Raw genomic sequence first — 13,334 nt, 5'->3', positions numbered from 1 at the left:
CTGAATAAACCTTATCAAACATGTAACACTGGAAAACTTGGTGGTAGAACAAATTTTCTGCATGCTTTAATTGTAGTCAAAGAGTCCCAGCTTCCCCCAGATTTTCATGGTTTGTTGTTCAACTAGAATTTCTTTCATACATCTGAAATTTGCTGCAGGTTATAGTATGTTTTGTGGTCCATCACAAGACGGCACATTACCAGTTGATACTATATAATCCACAATGAAAATATGTTTTTAATGCTCTGTGAAAAATTGAAAGAATTTGGGTTATCTTACTAAAAGCTGTAGAGGGGAAATGAAATACAGCCCAGCCCCGTGGCTGGAATTTATCCTTTATGTTAAAGAGATGGCAGTCTTACAAGCACAAGGTATCTGAAACTTATATTATTTAAAGAGCTATGTATGATCCATTTAATGCACGTGTTAAGTAGACATTTAAATATATAACATTTGTAACTGGAATTTAATTCTTTTATTCTATCTTCAGCTGGACTATGAATTGAATGTATAAATTACAGGTGTTCTAGATTCGGTGACTCATTTCTGAATTTGGTCAGGGATAATTCAGCCATTAAATGCTTCTTGGATTCTCTTTACAACATCTCATCATTGCCCCTCACTACAAGAAAGACATCAAGGCCCTGGAAAGCGTCCAGAGAAGGGCAACAAAACTGATGAGGGGCCTGGAGCACAAGTCTTACAAGAAGCGGCTGAGGGAGCTAAGATTATTCAGTTTGAAGAAGAGGAGGCTCAGGGGAGACCTCATTGCACTCTACAACTTCCTGAAGGGAGGTTGTGATGAGGAGAGGTTTGGTCTCTTCTCCCAAGCAAAGAACAGGACCTGAGGACATGGCCACAAGTCGGATCAGAGAAGAGTTAGATTAGACACAAAGAATCAAAACACTATCCTTGTGGGACACCTCATATTGAGATCAACCATCCTACGATTTGGAGATTTTCCTCCTGAATCAGTGACCAGTTGTTCTGGAAAAGCTAGTGTTTGTAGCTGATATTAAACTCAATAACAGAGGGTTCTCTGGTCTCACAAAGAAACATGTGAATGTTCTGAAGGTTCCACAATGAAACTAAACACATTCAGACCAAAACAAGGTAAAACTTTAACACATGAGGATTGTGAACAAATGGCATAATTAAAGATGCTGGTTCAGTGTAATTTTTAGGAGAAAGGAAGATCTAGATTTTGTGCAGTACAGTAATACAAAAAAGATTTTAAGACATCTTTCTAGAACAAAAGTAACCCTATGTGATGATAAATCCTGTGATACTGGACATTTTAAACAAAAACAGATTTTTTAAAAAGACATTATTTAGTTAAATTGTAAGTCTTGAATTTAAATTAGGACTAATTTTTATCAGTCTTGTGGCTTATATTATGCAGTTTTATGATCATGATAATTCTTTTGACAGAAAATCTGTCATAGTTTCTTAGGACAGTGTTATAAAGACTCAGTAGAAGGATGCTTTCAGGAGTTGTGGGACTGAGTTAACCATACAGTGCTGAGTTGTTCTGGCAAAAACTGCAAGGTAGGAACTATGGGTAGGGATTTCATTCAAAAGAGAATCCCAAAGACTTCCAGTAACTTGTTTTCCTTCACCTCAGAATTACTTGTGAATTTTATTTTCAACAAAGCATTGCTATGTACATCATTCGGCATGTGTTTATGTATACCCAGCAGAATGAAGCTAGCTCTCTGACAGAATCAACTCTTTTATCTACTGTCTGTGGACAATGATTTGGAAAACTACCTGGCATCAGTTTGAACAGTTCAAAGGATGCTCTCCATATCAGCGCATCCAGCCATATCATATCCACTTTAAAGAAAATCAGCAATCTACTACATTTTTGATTTGCAGTTAAAATGATTAATTGCTGCTGCTAGTAGGGGGATTTCTGCTATTCACTGCTGATACCTGGATAGCTGGTGAACTTCAGAGGCATCCCTTCTCTCCCATGGAGAGATCTTTGGGCTGTTCAGTGTGTAAAGCACCAATGGAAGTCCTACGTGAGCAGGTGGTTGTCTGTGGGCAGGGTATAGGTGAAAGCCCCATGTAGACTAGTCAAAGCTAGTAAGGGCCTTTGATCCTGGACAGTATCACAGAATCACAGAATCACCAAGGTTGGAAAAGACCTAAAAGATCATCCAGTCCAACCATTCACCTATTACCAATAGCTCCCACTAAACCATGTCCAGTAGTTTCATAAGGCTCAGCAATCAACATTTGTTTTGGTTTGTGTCAGATGCCTTCTCAGAAAAGGTGGCCTCAGCATTTTCTGGCAAGATCTCTTACTACTGTTTGTGAAAAGGAAAAGGATGGGTGCATCCTTTCACAGTATATATAAAGAGTGATATTCTCATGCAAGCATGACATTGTCTTCTGAGACCATTATCCTTTGATGTATAGCATCACTTTATGAAGTGATGGCAGTTCTTGGGTCATGAGATCATGTCAGGCTTATTATCCTGCTCTATTTCATTCTTTATACAGCAGACATCAGGTTTAGTAATTCTCAGCATCCTGTCAAAGAGAATGTCAACAGATGACAACCTAAATTTAATCATTGCCCTTCTGTAATTTAATCTAAATACAGATCAGTCTGGTTGTGTATGTTATTTTAGAATACTTAATTATTGTGATATTGTTTTCTAACAACACTTTAGATTTGAAATAACAAGGATTGGCTGTTACACAACTACACTAAACAAAGTATCTGCTGTGTTTTTTTTATGCATTGTGCTTAGTTCTTATCAGAAAATAATTTGTTTTGCCTAATTGTCTACTTAGTTGTTGTATTTTCTAGTAAAGCTATCATAGGAAATTGAAAACAGCAAGCTAGGACAAATGTTTGTCTTCTTCAGCCAGCATAAACAAATTCATGTCTACCTTGCTCCAGGGGTTCAACAGTTTCTGTGGTGTCAATATGAGCTCTTTCTTCTGACTTGGCCTATTTGTTCGGTATACACAACAAACTTAAACATATTTCCTTTTCATCTCTAGTTTTTCTGAGACCTAGGTTCCCTATTTGAATATTTTAAGTACTTTTTGTGCAATATCTGTTCTGGAAGCTTTTCCATCTTTGTCATACTACTCTTTTGTATCCATACATGCAGAAGCAGCTCACAGGACTAAATATCTGGCGATGCATAAGTGCATTTCAGAAATGTTTGAAATATTTTTGTGCCAGACTAAATTGCCAGTTGCAGTGCCCTGCTATTAAGAACATACAATCAATAAATAGTTTCCAAGACACAAATTCAATCTTAAATCATATATGTATGTCTTAAATATATATACATATTTGTTCTCCAAGGTGTAGAAAGGGTGTTTGTGAAGTGCTTCTGGCAATGACAAGAAGTGGTTTATGGTTAGCTTCTATTCACATCTCACAAATAACCTTATGACTAACAAACACAAAAACTTTCAACATCTAATTACTAAAGCCAAAATTCCCCCCTCTCCATTCTCATCAACATTCTGTATTTGTAGTGATCTCTGATTTTGAACATACAGTTTTGAGAAACAGGAAAAAAAAAACAACATTGCTTCTGGCTTGTTAAGGCAAGCAAGTGATGGCCTCAGCTGTATTTTCATTTCCCCATACACATGATAGGGTTAGCTTCCTAATGAGGTATGCTATTTCCATGATATGAAATTTACATTTTTCTTTTTTTTCTTTTTTTTTTCTTTATACCAGAAGCTCTCTTCCCAAAGCACCCAGGAGTCACATGACAACCTATGTTTTTCTCGCATCCAAATTTCATCTGCAAATAATTTAACAACCTCTAGATTGTCAGAAAGGTGGCATTTCCACGTGAAACATCTGTTAAAAACAACTCAAACTGTGATCTTCAAAAACATTGTTTCCCAGTAGGGGGGAGATTGATCAAAAATGTTTTTTTGTTTTTATTCTCTAAGAAATGCAGAAAAATATTTCCAACTCTTCTTCTCTATACTTCTGCATAGTCTAGTCTGGAAGAAAATGTTCCCACTTTACAGGTTTCATTGTTTAGAACCTACACAGAAATGAAATAAACCACCCTCTTTCTACTATGCCTTTACTCTGATCAGGAAAGTGCACCCATGCTGTCAGCCGTTTCATTTGCTTTCCTTCTGCAGAGCAGCAGCTCCATCCTGTTTCAAAGCAGTTTATATTTCAGGATGAAGAGTATTCCCCTAGAAATTTGAGCTGGAGGGTGTAGGAGATTGGCTAAAGGAAGACAGTTTGATTTTCTTATCTATGTTCTGAAACTCACTGAGATCTTCCAAAGTCCTTGGATGACATACTCCAGTGCTCTTCTTCTTTCCAAGGTAGTGTCTGTAAGAGCGTTAAGTCCTACATCTTAATTAATGGCAGGTCTTTTCACAGTTACCCCTTCACTTAGCCCTTCAACCCTGTGATTCAGCCCGTGAACTTCCCTTCCCCAACACACAAAAACCTCTTTTAAATGTTTAAGGCTGTCTTAGTGGATTTAAGACTTTGACAGCCAACTTTAAATCACCAGTGAAGATGGGTTTGAATAAGGTCTTGTACTGAAGTAGTTTGTGCATGGACATACATTTCTTCCTGTCAGTTCTGCTAAAGAGTGATAACCTCTTACAAAGAGCCCGTAGCAAACAGCTGGCAATCAGTAACATCTTGAAGCACCTGAACTGTTTGCTAAGCGAAGCTGAATGAAAGCCCTTAAATCAGTCGCAAGTGCTTGTATTTCCATTTTTCTATTTTATTCTCAATTTAAAAAGATATCACTTATATTTTTTTCATTTCTGTATGGAGTAAAATTTTCCTTAAATTTCTATAATAGTCTCATGGTCAGCCTCCTGTTAACTGAATATTATAAACATTGAATGCTTCAGAGCTACCTCCAGTCAGAAATAGTCAATTTCTGACTTTTGATTCTTCCAAACACTATTTGAATCAATGGAGAAGGGCTACTTAAATCTTTCTTAGTTGTATTCCACATTCATAGAGCTTTAACTCCAGTGGGACTTTTTACCGGTCCATTTCTCTGTAGTTTATTTCACTGTTGATACCACATGTAATTGAGTAGTTGCTCATAACCAAGTACTATGACAGAATTCTGCTTCCTTCAGTTTCTGAATTCTAACTCTTCAACAGTTGCCACAATCTTCTGCACAGTTTCTACGAATGTGACGCAACCAGATCATGCATAAGGTCCTTTTAAAATACAGTTCCCATGTTTTTAATTTTCTAACACATTCATTGACAAACTTTCTTAAATCAGTCATATGGCAACAGTCAAAGTGAAGGATTTTATTTACCTCTTTTCTGAGCTACGTATGATGTGCTGCAGCTCATGCTTTTTTGGTTTTTTCTTTTCGTTTTCTTCAAATTTCCAGTGGCGGAGACTTGTGCTTTTGGAGGACAGAAATAAAATCTTGGTTGACAGTGACTGTAAAGAGCCAACAGCTCATGAGTTGCTGCGTGGTAACAACTGAGATGCTCCTAGACTGACACTGATATATTACTATTGGTTTCTTGTCAAATATGTTCCCCCTTGTACAATTATGCACAGAATGTGCATACATTAAACTCATTTCAACCACTATGTTTATCCTCCCTAGACATGTAAAAAAACCTCAATATTTTTTCCTCACTCTCAAAAAGCCCCAGTATCTTCATATCCCACCTTTAAAGAAAATCTCAGTCTTTGGCAGCTGTCTTATGTTTTTGCCGTGTTACTGTTTTCCCTCTGTTTCTGGCATTGCCAACATATTCTGCAATATGCTGCAGTGCCCTTAATAATATTTTGGAGCAGCCTTGCTAGAATGCTAGTTCACAGAGGATGCAATTAATACTCATCATCTACACTGTGTACAGTTATAAGTTTTGAGCCTTTTTTGATATTTCTTTCCTGAGGGGTTATTACTCATGTGAGGAATATCCCAATTTTGTGACATGTTTCACTTTTTTGTTTTGGTCTTACATACTTTGGCTAAAACATTGCTGATGGCACAAAAAAGAACAAAACAAAACAAAAACAAAAGCAACAGTGTTTCTTGACTGACCAGGCTTAGTGATATGGATATTATTTTAGTGCAGTTTTATGTTTATTATTAATAAGCATATTTGCCATACACGGGTTGGCAATCTTTGCTCTTTGGCTCAATATCAATCATGTTCAGAGGCTGAAGCTGGATTCTGACCTCTAGCTACCCAGACAAAAATAGGATCTTTAATTTATTACAGGTGTTTGCTGGAACAATTACAGCAATAGACTCAATACTAAACATTGCAGGATGTTACATCTACAAGACACTGTGGACACTCCCTCTACCAGAACAGTGTGTTTTTAGAGTTCTATAGTTTGTGACCCTTTAATGACTTCTATGGTGACCTCTAGAAGTCATTTGATGTTGCTGTTGTAGATATATCTTCATCCATCTTAGAAAATTTTGAAATCCAGTTTTTGAAACTTTTCCTCACATTATGCATTTCTCATTGGGAGAATTAGCTCAGGAAGCACAGAATCATGAAGCTGCAGAACCAGGTAGGCTGGAAGTCATCTTCAGAAGTCCTCTCATCCAAACTGCATCCAACAGGTCTCTGTCCTTTACAGTCCTGAACATTCAAAGAACAGACTACATGTCCTACAGTGTTTGTCTCCCTTTCAGTATTGGATTACCCTCATGGCTCAAAAAAAGAAAAAAAGTTCTTAAATCTATCTAATTGAAATTTCCTATGTTACCCCTGAGAATCATAGAATCACCAAGGCTAGAAAAGACATCCAAGATCATCCAGTCCAAATGTTCTCCTACTACCAGTATTTCTCCACCAAACCATGTCTTTTAGTACAGTATGTAAATATTTCCTGAACACCTTCAGGGACTCTAACTCAATCACCTCCCTAGGCAGCTCATTCCAGCACCTGACCATTTTTTCATTCAATTGCTGTGCACCTTCAAGAAGAGTTTAGCTCTATCTTCTTTGCACTCTCTGTTGAAGACACCAACAAGATATATCCTTAACTCTTTCCTCTCAGCGCTGAACAGGTCTGGCTCATGAAGCCTTTCCTTACAGGCCACGTGCCTCAGCTCAAGTGCTGTTTACTGGCTTCCACTGGACTCAGTCCAGCATATCCATGTCTTTCATGCATAGTAGAGTCCCAAAATGGACACAAAACTCCAGATGCAGTGTCATAAATGTCACACATAGAAGAAAGATCACTTCTATGAATCTGCTGCCTACAGTCTTAATAATACAGCTCAAGGTTCTGTTGGCCTTCCCTGCTGTGAAATCACATTATTGGCTCATGTTCAACTCTTCCTCCAGGATCCCCAGGTCCTTTTCAGAAAAGCTGTTTCTCTGACTGCCTGCATTGTTGCATGGGTTTATTCCTCCTCAGATGCAAGACTTCATATTTTTGCCTTTCATGAAATTCCCATCATCCCATTTCTCCAGTCTGTCAAAGTCCCTCTGTATGGCAGTCCTACCTTCCAGAACATTGACTGCTCCTCCCAGTTTGTTGACAGACCTGTTGAGAATGTAGCCTGCTCCATCATCCAGGTCTTTAATAGGAAGACAAAACATTGCTCATTCCAGTATTGATCCCTGAGGGATACTACTATTTACTGCAACCAGAAAAGACACTTTAAATCTTTGAAAACAACTTGTTGAGTCTATTCAGCCAATTGCTCAGCCACTTTTCCACTCACCTTATCATCCACTATTTTAGCCCATATCTTATTAAACTGGTAATAAGTGGATCATTGGAAATTATGTTAAAGGCTTGGTAAAGCAAAGGTATCCAAAACATGCCACCTTCTTCTTGTGCACAACATCACTGAAAATAAATGAAATCGGTCAGGCATGGTTTGTTCTTGATAAATCCACACTAGGTACTCACAGCCACCTTCTTGCCGTTCACATACTTCAGAGTGGATTCCAGGAGGAGATTCCCCATTGCCATCTCAAAAGCTGAAGTGAGGGCACCTGTCTGTAGTTATCTAGATTCTCCTTCCTGCCCTTCTTGAAGCTGGGTACAATATTTGCCCTTTTCTAGTCATTCCCACCTTAGAAACTGTCATGACCTTTCAAAGGTGCTAGAGAGCAGCCTTGTCCCTCCAGCACCTTAGGTATATTCCATATCATCACATGTGGATGTCTAAGTGGGTGAAATGTCCCACACTTGTATCTACTCCTACCCGGGATACTGCTTCACACCCACAGACAGTTAAGTGGTTCAAGGACCAGAGAGATCAAAGATCAGTACCTGAGCCTTTTCCACATCCTTTGTCATAAGACTTACTGCTCCACTAAGCACTGAGTCTGCATTCTTCTTAGCTTTCTTTTTACTACTGGTATACTTACAGAAACTGTTCTTTGTTGCCCTTTGCTTCCTTTGCTAATTTCAGCTCTAGTCACTCTATGGCTTTCCTGATTTTATTCCTACATGCTTCAACAGTGTCTGTTCATCTCTCCTAAGCAGACTGTCCTTGTTTCCATCTTCTGTGTACTTATTGTGTTTGAGCTTAGGCAGGAGCTCCATGTTCATCCACACTGGCCTTCTGCCATGCTTGCTCAACTCTGAACATTGTGCACTGTTCCTGTGTTCTGGGGAGGTTGTCCTTGAAGATCAGCCAGCTATCCTGAGGCCTTTTGCCCTGCTGAATAGTTTCCCATGAAAGTCTCCCTGAACAGACCTAAGTTTGCTCTTCTGAAGTTCGGGGAAGGAACTCTGCTGTTCATCTTGCTCACTTCTCTCACAATCTTCAACCCCATAGTCTCAGTTGCTGCAGCTAAGGATACCCTTAGCCTTCATGGAATCAAATAATGGCCCGAGTTGGAAGGAGCCTCAAGGATCATGATTCTCCACCCGCCCCTGCCACAGGCAGGACCAGCAACCTCCACATTTAATACTAGATCAGGCTGCCCAGGGCCCAAGAGGTTTACAGATGCAGGGCTCAGGGATGTAAGAAATATGAGAATCCTGTCTGCCAGTGAAGACCGAAGCAAAGAACTCATTCAGTACCTCAGCCTTCTCTTTGTCCATTGAAGCCAGTTCTCCTTTTACATTTACCAAAGGAGGTACGCTCTTTTTGGCCTGTCTCTTCTGGCTAATGCGCCTCCAGAATGTCTTCATAATATTTTTCACATCCCTTACGAAGCTCAGTTCTGCCTGTGCCATGGCTTTCCTGGTCCCATGCCTACAAGTCCAGACAGCATCCCTGTATTCTTCCCAGGTGACATGCCCTTGTTTCCAGAGCTTGTATGCACCTTTCTTTGCCCTCAGTTTGCCCAGCAGGTCCTTGCTGAGCCATGCTGGTTTCCTGCCTCCTCTGCCTGCTTTCTTATTCAGAGGGATGGAGAGCTCTTGTGCTCTCAGAAAGGCATCTTTATAGAGTAGCCAGCTCCCTTCAACATCTTTGTCGTTAAGGACAACATCCCAGGGGATCTCAGCCAGTTCACTCTTCTGAAGTTCAGGGTCCTGACCTCACTCTTTGCCAGGCCCACATTCCTCAAGATCACAAACTCAACCAGGGCATGGTCACTGCAGCCCAGGCTGCCTCCAATCTTAATATCTTTAATGATCTCCTCCACACTGGTGAGCACCAGGTCCAGCAATGCTTCACCTCTGATTGATCTGTCCAATACCTGAACCAGAAAGTTATCATCAACGGATTCCAGGAGCCTCCTGGACCTCTTGCAGCTCACTGCATGGTCTTTCTAACAGATATCTGAACGGTTGAAGACCCCTACCAGGACAAGAGCCTGTGAGCATGATGGCTCCGGCATCCAAAGCAAGAAGGCCTCATCAACAGCCTCCTCTTGATCAGGTGGCCTGTAGTATACCCCTATCACCAGCTGGCCTTTATTAGTCCTATCCCTAATTCTAACCCACAGGCTCTCAACCTGTTCCTCACTGTTTCTCAGAGGGAGCTCCTCACAGTCTCTGACATAGAGGGCAACTCCCATACCCTTCCTGTCTTGCCCATCCCTTCTAAAGAGTTGATACCACCCCTCAATGGTGGTATCCCAGTTATGGGAATCATCCCACCATGTTTCTGTGAAAGCAACAAGGCCATAACTTTCCAAGTGCATCACAGTTTCCAGCTCATCCTGCTTATTTCCTAGGCTGTGTGCATTGGTATAAAGGCACTTCAGCTGGGCTTTCTGTCTCACTGCCTTTATAGAGGATCTAGGATCCCCTAGAACAGCAGCATCTCCCTTCCCTACTCCATCCCTTTGTACTCCACCCTCTTTGCCCATCAAGTTTGGTACAAGCCCTTAAGCTACCCACAGTAGCTCTCACTTTGTCCTCTTCCCCCTTCATATACCTAGTCTTTAAACTAGGTATAATGAGTTCCACCAGTTCCTCAGTGAGGATCCACTTACCCCTTGGAGAGAGGTTACTTCCATCTGCAGCCATCATGCCAGGTGCTGAGTAAATAGTCCCATGGTCAAAAAGACCAAAACTCTTGTGTTTGCATCAACCTCTAAGCCATTTATTCATTAGGTGCTTTTTTTTTGGATCCTCCCAGTATCCTTCACTGCCACTGAAAGTATAGAAGAAAAAAAGCACCTGCAAGCCTGTTCCATCAACTACCTGACCCAGTCCCTTAAGTCTTTCTTGATAGTCCACAGGCTTTTATCAGTGACTTAATCGCTGCCAGCCTGAATTATACATAAGGGGTAATAATCAGAAGGGCAAATCAGTCCAGGAAGTTTCCTAGAAATGTCCCTGACCCGTGCCCCAGGGAGGCAGCACACCTCCCTATGGATAGGGTCAGGCTGGCATGCACGCTCATCCATTCCTCGCAGAAGGGAGTCACCTATGACGACTACCCTTCTATCCTTCCGTGTGGAAGAAGTTTTGAGGCGCGGGTGTGTCCGCTTCCCCCGAGGCACCCTCACAGGTGAACCTCCCTCCACACCCTCACTCACTTCTCCCTCAAGTTCCAGGGCCTCACGCCTATTTTGCAGAGGCACACCTGGGGAACTGAGGATGGTCAGAATAGGGGATGCCCACTTCATCAAGTTGGTATCCATTTCTACTCCTCCTCTCTCAGATTGCCTCAGTCTGCTTGGCAACAGCAGGGTAGGATATTCACCACTGTCTGGTGAATATCACCCTGGTGCCCTTCTGGAAGAGAGTTACAGAGCTTTTGCCACTGCCCCACACCCCCCGATTCTTCACTGTTGTTGCTAGGGGGAGGAGAGGACAGGGGGCTCACTGCAGCAGGAACACTGCCTGCCTGCTGGTTCCCCTCTGTCACCTGTTTGCAAGGCAGCAGGGGGTGATGTGCTCCATGTGGAGCCTCAGCTGGCTGCCAAGATCTCAGGGCCCATAGGGTTTGGCACCACCAATCTCCCTCTCACATTCCCTTATGCTCCTCAGCCTCTCCACCTCCGCCCTCCGGTCAACCACGTGGCTGAACAAGTCACTGAGCTGGTCACAAGTGTCTCCCTCACCTAGCACTGCAAAGGCCAGGCTCTGGCACTCACTACAGCCAGAGACCTGCATGCTAGCATCTTGTTTCAGTGTCTCAGTCGGGGTCTCCACATTTTCCTTAGCAGCAGCCTTCCTTTTACATGAGCATGGGACCTCTATCTGGGTCTCCACATTTTTCCTGGCAGCAGCCTTCCCGCGGGGCGCAGCCATGGCAAACCAGCAGACTCACCAGCACTATTCAGGTAGCCTTAATGGAGTGTGACTGATCAGCCCTGCCCTGCTGCCGATAGTGCCTGCACCATCCTCACCTCGTTACCAGCCCGTTAACAGGCGCCCCCGCACTTACCTCTCTCTTCACAGCGATAACAACCCTCCTCGCTGTGTAGTCCCGTGAATGGGTGGCTTACCGTTTCTCCGCGTTTGAACGGCCCGCGTGACTCATACACACCGACTCCTCCTCTCCGCCTCTGAAGCTTTTTCGAGGCAAGGGGGCGTGAATGCAGAACCGTTGTGCAGGCAACGCCCACGCTTCTGTCCGGTCCGGGACAGCTCCGAAGCAGTTAACCTCGGTGATCAAGGATATATTTAGGTTAGATATTAGGAGGAAGTTTTTCACTGAGAGGGTGGTGACGCACTGGAACAGGTTGCCCAAAGGAGCTGTGGATGCCCCATCCCTGGAAGCATTCAAGACCAGGCTGGATGTGGCTATGGGCAGCCTGGACTGGTGGTTGGCGACCCTGCACATAGCAGGGGGGTTGAAACTAAATGATCTTTGTGGTCCTTTTCAACCCGGGACATTCTATGATTCTATGGTTCTGTGATTCTATGATAAAACAAATTAATCCTAAATTGTTGTAGCATCTCTAATACTAAAAATGTAGACCTAAAGCAGCATCATAGCAGTACCTGGGTGCTCTATATACCATTTAATTACACAAAACATCCCTATTTCTCAGCCTTTTCTGAAATATTTCAACCTCTCATTCTGTTTCCTGCCTGTACTATACCATCTTCCAGAGCTCACTTTAAAATTTAATGCATTAATAAATGCCATCAATAAAAATATCCTGATAATTCACATGATTCTGTGATCTGCCTTAGTATTGCTCAGCCCTTGTGAAAATGGCAGCCTACCAGCACAATATCAGGTGCCAGAGCACTTCATTAAGAAAATTCTCACTGTAGACCAGTAAGCATTTGAGAATTCTTAAGAAATAAAGTGACTTGCTGGAAGAAGAGATCCTGTGATAGGTGAACACATCCAGAGAAGGGACAGTTTGTACTGACCTAGGGACACCCACAGCCCCCAAGGTTACAGCTGTTTTGATACCACACACAGTACTACAGCAACACAATCAAAACCATACAGGATGATAAAAGAATTGAAATCTATACATAGACAATTGGAGAGAGATTTAAAATGTAATGGTAGAAAAGGAAAATCTTTTCTTAGCCATAACTGATATAGATCTAAGTTTCTCTCGTGAAGCACAGTATTTACATCTATACTCCAAGACTACAAGAGATTATGTGTATTGATATGTTGTACTATCCATTGCTGCAAGAGAAATGAATTCCCATGTGTTTTTTCATTCTCTTTTAAAATTATTTACATTCTCTAGAATTTTAAACTGAATAATTTGCTTATTAAAATTTCAGACTATGCTTCTGTTTCAGGTAAGTGTCATATGCCTCAAAACAGCACATATTTTACTCTCATAGGCCTAATCACAAATTTTATGTACCAGATAAGAATTTCTCCACATTTTCCTTTGTATTTCTTTGTACTTCTATGTATATATAATATATCCTCAAACACCTCATTGTTATAAAAGGCAGGAAAAAAATCTTAGAAAAGCTGGTGTTCCTTCCTTGTTATCCCTCTGTTTTAGTCTCTGT

General features: G+C 41.6%; 1 long non-coding RNA gene across 6 annotated transcripts in view; it reads right to left on the bottom strand.

Moving 5' to 3' along the window:
* Positions 1-789: 789 nt before the first annotated feature.
* LOC107308057 overlaps positions 790-13,334 on the bottom strand; it is a 20,297-nt gene continuing 7,752 nt past the window's right edge. For 2 of the 6 annotated variants that reach the window (XR_004305923.1, XR_004305924.1), the window contains exons 3-6: positions 10,379-12,000; positions 5,305-6,604; positions 4,278-4,339; positions 790-2,541 (exon numbers count right to left, since the gene is read on the bottom strand). This is a non-coding gene — a long non-coding RNA (uncharacterized LOC107308057). Of the gene's footprint in view, positions 2,542-4,277; positions 4,358-5,304; positions 6,605-10,378; positions 12,001-13,334 lie in introns of all 6 variants that reach the window. The other 4 variants (XR_001552609.2, XR_004305925.1, XR_004305926.1 and 1 more) reach the window with 4 other exon arrangements.

The sequence above is a fragment of the Coturnix japonica genome, chromosome 1 (assembly GCF_001577835.2).
Source record: "Coturnix japonica isolate 7356 chromosome 1, Coturnix japonica 2.1, whole genome shotgun sequence".
NCBI lineage: Eukaryota > Metazoa > Chordata > Aves > Galliformes > Phasianidae > Coturnix > Coturnix japonica.
Note: the sequence above shows the minus strand (reverse complement) of the source record. Positions and strands in the feature narration are given on the sequence as shown.